Source organism: Erythranthe guttata, chromosome 7, assembly GCF_056151865.1.
Source record: "Erythranthe guttata isolate IM_541 chromosome 7, IM_541, whole genome shotgun sequence".
In the NCBI taxonomy this organism is placed as follows: domain Eukaryota; kingdom Viridiplantae; phylum Streptophyta; class Magnoliopsida; order Lamiales; family Phrymaceae; genus Erythranthe; species Erythranthe guttata.
The window spans coordinates 8,390,982-8,398,663 of record NC_142539.1 but is presented as its reverse complement, the minus strand read 5'-3'; the positions used below and the strand labels follow the sequence as shown (position 1 = coordinate 8,398,663).

General features: G+C 32.3%; 1 pseudogene across 1 annotated transcript; it reads right to left on the bottom strand.

Annotated features, from left to right (window-relative positions):
• Positions 1-964: 964 nt before the first annotated feature.
• On the bottom strand, positions 965-6,080 carry LOC105972662 (caffeic acid 3-O-methyltransferase-like; annotated as a pseudogene). Its single transcript, XR_016031972.1, has 4 exons — positions 6,007-6,080; positions 5,612-5,912; positions 2,270-2,334; positions 965-1,309 (listed from the first exon to the last, which is right to left on the bottom strand). The product of XR_016031972.1 is annotated as a caffeic acid 3-O-methyltransferase-like (transcript).
• Positions 6,081-7,682: the final 1,602 nt, after the last annotated feature.

Here is a 7,682-nt window from a genome sequence, read left to right as displayed (position 1 = left end):
TTTATGAATATATTTGACTTAAAATTATTTATCTAATTCATCAAAAACATAAAAATTGCATTAGTATACACTCACTACTTATATATATTATATTTTATTTTATAAATACAATATTTTAATCTATACATATACAAGTTTGAGAACATATTTTTAGTAGATGATATTCTTTGTCTTATCAAAATAAGATGTTAACTAGACCATAAGATTTGATGAAAATAGGATAATTCTAATTTTACCACAATAAATCCGTGTGCAAATCACGTGCAAATCGCGTACGAATCTCGTGCATATTACGTGATTATATGATTAAACATGCAAATTCATACTTATTGTCTTAAGAGATCATTTTTAAGAATTAATAACGATTCAAAAAAAAAAAGGAAGACGATATTCTTCAATATTAATTCGTTATAATGATATAACTGAAATATTATTTCATATTATTTTGTGATATATTTTGTAATTTCATAATATAATTCATGAAATATTCATATGAGAAATATAATAGTCAAGGCCCAAGTAAACTAAATTCATAGAAAAAATAGTGGGTATCAAAGTATCAAATAACTCAGAAACTTTTTGTTGCATTTTGTTGTTGCTACATGTGATTTTATTGCATTTTATTAAACCTTTTTTTGGATTTTCTTGCCTTTGCTGGAAAAATCAATAGCAAAAAATCTAAAAATCGCCATTATATCCAAATTATGAACAATAAATTAGAAATTAATGCAATTCTTGAAATTCCACCAATTTCGAGGAATCCTAAAATGGTAATGAATTTTTGAATTCCGAATGTTTTGGAACATGAAATAATTGGAAGCCATTTTTAACTTTAATAAAATGATATAAAAGTATAAAAGCCATTTCCAATTGAATAGGCAAATACAAGGTATTTATTTAACACACAAAAACATACATATATAATCAACTGAAGGGTAGAATTGTCAAAAAGAAAGTGCACAAGTATAACAATTGATACAAATGAAAAAAGTCATCATACAAGTGTTTGGATTTACTTAACAAGTTCCATAATCCAAATATTGCGAGGGCTACAAACTTTTCTAAATTCTCGAAATCCAGCCCCTTTTGCCAAGGTGTGAAATTCTTTTTTTGTCCTTTCTCTACCTCCTGGATTGTGGGTCAACATAAGCACATCATAGTGGAGAACAATCTTTATGGCCGCACTCTTATCTGGCTCTTCTGGCATAATAAGCTCAGCCAATATCACTTTCCCATTTTCTTGAAGTGAACTATAGCAATTCTTCGACAATATAAGGCATTGTTCATCACTCCAATCATGAACGATCCACTGCGTCGTCCAATAGAGCAACAAATTAAAGTTACGAAGTCGTTAGATACAGTAACGACATTACTTTGTTCGTTATATATGATCGTCGTACATATATTAATCGAATAAAGAAAAACAAATTCCATGAACTCAAAGAAACTCGCAAAAAAAAAAAAAATCCTTTATGACTTATTGCTTGGTATTATGTATTGAGCGATAAAAATAGGAAACTTACAATGTAAATTACCAACATGCATTATTTATGGTTTAATTTCACTTTGTACCCTCAAAATGTATCATTTTGTCACTTTGCACCGCTTAAATAATTTCTGGCACTTACATTCCTCAAAAAATGTTTAATCGTTCAAATTGCACCCTACTTTATTTTTCGGCCAGAATTTCCATCGTTCACCTATTTTCTGATTGTCACCAAAGTCAGTTTACTCAAAAAAAACATTTGGATTTCGCGCACCGAGGAAAAACAATAATTGAATTGGAAAAAAATGACCATGTTGACGATCATAATATAATTCGTCGGCGAAAAATTAGGGCCAGAAAATAGACTAGGGTGCACTTTGAACGATTAAACATGTTTTGAGGGTGCAAAGTACCATTAATTATTTTCGAAAGTGCAAAGTGCCAAAATGATACAATTGTCAATTCAAGATTGCAAGATGGAATTAAGTCATTATATATATATATATGCGAAGCCATATGTATGCAAAAATAAAATATATATAATGGTGTTTTGAGGGGGATTTGATTAGGAGGGGGATTTGATTTGGAGAAGGGATTTGAAATGACCCCAATTTGGAGTTATTTGAAATCCACCACAATTGCTCAAAAAACAACTAAAAAGAAGGTGCGTGGATTGAAATTCATCTCCAAATCCCTCAGTCCAAACACGTTCAAGTGATTTGTTATTATGGATTTGACCGGTACTTGCATATGTAATAATGTTTTTTTGGAGAAGAAACTTACCTTCATGAAAATGGCATCTCCTTTAGGCACACTAACAAACATGTCTCCACCGACATGCTCCACTCCTGTGAAATCATATATCAGTTCATTACCGAATATTTCTAAAATTTGCAGAAAATAAATTAGAAAGACAAAGTAAAAAATGAAGTCAACATCGTAATCAATGTAAGTTAGCGTCCAAGTATTAAAACCTATTTTGAAGATGCTTGTCTAACTCTACTTGAGAAATCTTGTAAGCTCATAATCACATGAGATTCTTTTTAGGGAAAATATTTTGTATAGCTAACAGTCCACTTGATATTTTGAATTTGTAAATAGTTGATCGAGCAGTACAGTTAGATATTTAGACCTAAAATAAACAACTTAAGAAAGTTTATACTAAAACTAGACGGTCTAGACTGGTTGGCAGAAATAAGGCGGTTGGCCACAAGGGTAGATAGGGATAGATGGAAAAGTGGAAGAAATTACAGTTTCGGGTGTGAGTGTGGTTTTCAGGACGGATAAGTTGGATGATAATAGAGTATCTTCAGCCTAACATGACTATTTTCAGTCTACGTTCTCTAACTTATAACCTGCCCGAAGATTCTACGGTGGAAGAACCCAAGAAGGTATACATTTATGTGTTTTTTAGCTAGAATATCATTTTTCCAAAAAAAATCCCGCGCAGACGCGGTCGACATGTACAGGTCGAATTTTATAGGTAAAATCGACATTGAGATGTCGATTTTGGAGTATAAAATTCGACATTTTACAATATCGAATTTTTGCTATGAATTCGACATCTCAATGTCGATTTTTACCTATCAAATTCGATATACTTTTGAGGTTGAATTTGAGTCTTTTTTTTCGACGCTTAAGTGTCGATTTGTAGCATAGTTTTTCGACAATTTGGTGTCGATTTTTACCAGTTTCAAAAATTATTTTCCTCTTTTTTTTTGAAGTTGAACAAAATGAGAAATTAGCAATTGACTACTCTGGCTGCGGCGGAGCTTGGGCGGCCCTGCTGTGTCGACGGGAAGGGTTTCACAAGGGGGGCTGAGTTTTCTCTCTCTCTCTCTCTTTTTTTTTTTTTTTTTTTTTTAATTTTACATTTTATTTTTTGCATTATTTGTTATTTGGTCTTGCATGAGCAAACAAAAGTCAATTTAATTCATGGGTATATTTGTCATTTCATCTTAATAAAATAGAATGTTTTGGAATCTTTCTTTAATTTGGTCTTGCAAAAGTCAAATTAGTATTGCGCATATAGCCGCAACCTTTAATCAATTTTGACCACAAAAATCCAATTTTGATTTTTTTTTTTTATAAAACATTTTTTTTGTCCAGGAACTATTTTTTTGCCGTCGGTTTCGGCGTTGACTTTTCGATTTTTTTTTCTGGTCTGTTTTTTCCGCTGGCGTTGACTTTTTTATTGTTTTTTTTTTTTTACGTCTGCCGGTAAAAGTTGACCGTAATTGTGCTGTCATTAACACTAATTATCCTGTCACTAACAGTAAATTAACGTAATTATACTGTCACTGACCGTACTTTAACGTAATTGTACCGCCGTTGACAATACATTGCCATTGACAGTACAATTAGAGTCAACGACAAAATTATTATTTTTTTGGTAATTTTTTTTTAGTTTGTTTGATTTGTTGGTAAGTCGACGTAATTATATTACTGTCGTTGACAGTAAAATAACTGTAAACACAATAATATTACTGTCAACCACATTGATATTATTATTTTTTGGGTTTTTTGTTTTGTTTGAATTATTGACGGAGTAACATAATAATATTACTGTCTATTATTGTAATATTACTTAATATAAACACAATAATATTATTGTGGTTCACGGTAATATTACTGTTGTTACAGTAATATTACTGTCAACCACATTAATATTGTTAATATTATTGTCAACCACAACAATATTGTTGTTTAAACAGGGGGCAAAAAGATGTTAATGAAAAAAAAAGACTCGAAAAAGTCAATTCCGGAAACAGGTGGAGGAAAAATTAGGAAGGAAAAAAATATCGAAAAAGTCAAGGCCGGAGACCGGCGGAAAAATCAGGAAGAAAAAAAAAAGTCAACAGCGGTGACAGACGAAATTGTCCATAAAATTGTGTTTTGGGTCAAAATTGAATTTGTGAAATTTGGGGTCAAATTGAGTTTAGATTAAATTAAATGATGAAATTGGAGCATATTAAAATGTGAGGGGCTAGTTTACTTTTATAAATCTTTGGACCATGTATGATTTTTTTGTAAAAAAAATTTATTGTCTGAACTTTTTATGAATAAGTACACATTGATGGACGAGCTTATTTGTAAAGTGCCATAATTTGCTTGTTAGGAATGATAGATCTTTCTTGAAAAAGTCAAGCTGAATAAATATTTAATCATACAAAGTCATATACTTAATCAGTTAATCATACAAGGTCATATACTTGCGAAAGTGATTTAAGTTGTTAGTTAGGGAATTGAATATAAGCTCATGACAAGGGCACTTAATTAAAATAATGACATCCAATTTTTTTGTCTTTCAAATAAATTGAGTTCATTTAAACTTATATAAATCCAGTTCATTTAAACTTATTTGCAAATAATGAAAACCCTTTTATATATACAAAAATTACCCCCAATTCCTTGAAACCCTAATTCAACTATTTACATCCCTATTTCACCAATTAACTAATTTTGACCCTTATTCCGATTTTGACCCGCCACCGCCAGAGACCGCGGGTCAGCCGCTGTTAACCACCGGTCTCCGGCGTTGACCTTTTTTTTTTGAAAACTTTTTATTTTTCTGAATTTTTTTTCCAGCAGGTCACTGCCGGTCTCCGGCGTTTATTATTATTATTTTTTTTTTTACTTTTTTGTTCTTAAAAAAATATTTTAATTAATATTACTGTCTTGGCTGCTAAATTACTGTCTTTTTTTTTTACAGTAATATTAGTAATATTAGTGTTTTGGTATTCAATATCACTATCTCAGACAATAATTTTGTTGTTAACACAGTAATTTAGAGAGAAAAAAAAGTTCAAAAAAAAAAGAAAAAGTCAACAACGGTTGACTGGCAGGGAAATAGAAGTCAACACAGTAATTTTTTTTCCTTAAACAGCTTATAATATGCACTACAATTCATCAATCAGATCCAATACGAGACTAAAATAGAAGTTGGATTTTGTTTTCGTTTTCTTTGGCATTCGGGCTTCTTCCTCATTTTTTTCACCATAAATTCCCATTAGATCAAGAAGTCAACGATATACGAACTCGGTAATTTCTTTTTACAGTTCACTCGTAAAAGATGTATATACTATATTATTTCGATTACATCAGAGATTGAAGACAAATAATTACCTGGATAAGACGGGGCATGTTGAATAACATGTGGTAAGTCGAAATTGATGGCCTTAATTGAAGGATACTTAGAAATAATCATGTTAAGTATTGCTCCGGTTCCACCACCAACATCTACAACGGATTTGATGCCCTCAAAACCATCATATATTTCGAGTCTTTTCGTCATGACTATGATCGAATAACTAGACATTGCTTGGTCGAAAACCTTGGATCTATGCCACCGTACTCGAACACATTCATTCCATAAGCCTGGGTGAAGGGAATTCCCCCATCAAGAACTGAATCTTTGAGGTTGTCCCTAACATTACATATTCAAAAATTGATTAGATGGATTCATTTACAGAAATTATGTATCAGAAATTATATTCATATCTATGGGGCTAAAAACAAACTGCACCCCCGTACTATGACCATTGTCGCATATATCCTCATATACTACAAAATCCGACAATGTGGCTACTGCCATCAAGCCATGTTAGAGAATCCGTCTCTTTTCAAAGTTGACCGACCATTGCATAGATGTTGGACAATTTCGGACGATACCAAGTGGTTGTGTAAGGTGTGTCTCTTTCTTTCTCTCTTGTACTCAATTTACACATAATTTTTTTTTCATGTTTCTTCCCTGATTTTATTGTCCACAGCTTAAAAATTTCACCCAAAATCTATGATTTTTTATTATTCTGGAATTTTTTATAATTTCTGTTTAAATTTCTAAAATTTTATAATTTCATTTTCAGCCCACAAATTCTCGAGTTAAAATGCTTCCCGTAGTTCTAATTCTCAAAATTCATGCATTTCATGTTTTACATCCCAATACTACGTGTCATATTTTTCTAGAATCACTTGTCAGTTGGGGAACTACGTAATAAAGTCAAAAAAATGGTCAACTAATAAAGTCAAAAAATGCCTATTTATATCATATAAAAGTAAGGAGAAAAGGGTAACTATGCTACATAAACTAAAGATGTTAGAAATCTGACGGTTGACCGGTAAGTTGAGAGGTAGTTACTTTACCGCATTTTGTAGTAAATAGGATGTATACCACAGTAGTGATAGTATAAGGGTGCAATTTGTATTCAACCTATATTTATATAAGTGTAATCTTATAAGTAAGTGGGTGTATTTATAATTTACAAGCCTTATTAGATAGGTCGGATAATGGTAATTTTGATCCGGTATATTGGCTTATTTAAGGATTTCAATTTTACAAGCTGATGAAGTTAAAATATAGCTCACCTAGGATAGTATAGAAAACGAGCTGGGAGAGCAAAGCTGATCAGTAGCTAGTCAACTCGATGTTCCTGAGGTCCCTACAAAACAAGTACACGTGAACTAAGCCGGGGGTTGATCCGGCGGAAACCCCTCCGACGCTCAAGTCAGATGTATGGATCGTAGAGAGAGTAGAGAGAATAAAACTTGAGGTGAATTGTCAATAATGAGAACGTACCTTTACAAATGAATAAAACTTCTATTTATATGTCGTTGATTGAGTTGGGCTTATTTTGTTGGGCCCAAGCCTTATTTTGAAGGTGCTTGGGCTTTCGTGTAATGGGCCCGAATACTTTCGTGTATTGGACCTAATTGTTAAATGAATTGGGGCCCATTGGGTCGGCCCAATTAGGTATATCATTAAGCCCCCCAACTCTCGATTCGAGATGGGGACTTGTCTAGAGGTATCCGGGTCGTGTCGAGAGTTAATTGCGTCGTCTATTGAATTGTTTCCGTTGGTGGTGAAATAATTCCTTAATTTAAATAAGGGATTATTGTATTTATTTGGCAGCCAAGTATATATTTAAGGGTTTTAAATAATATACTAGGGCCAGATAAATAGACTCCTTTTGCGGTGCGAAGCGTTAAACTTCAACTCCTACGAAATATCTATGGGTATGTATTTTTAATTCTCAATCTTCTTCTGTGCTATTCTTCTCTTGAAAAATATTTTTTGCGGTAGAGTAGAAAATCTATTGTTTTCTTGATTGCTTCTCTGGGGAAAAATATTTCTGATGTCGAATTCGGGTAATTCGAAATCTTTGCGAATTAAACTTCGAGATCCGGTTGGAGGGGGCAG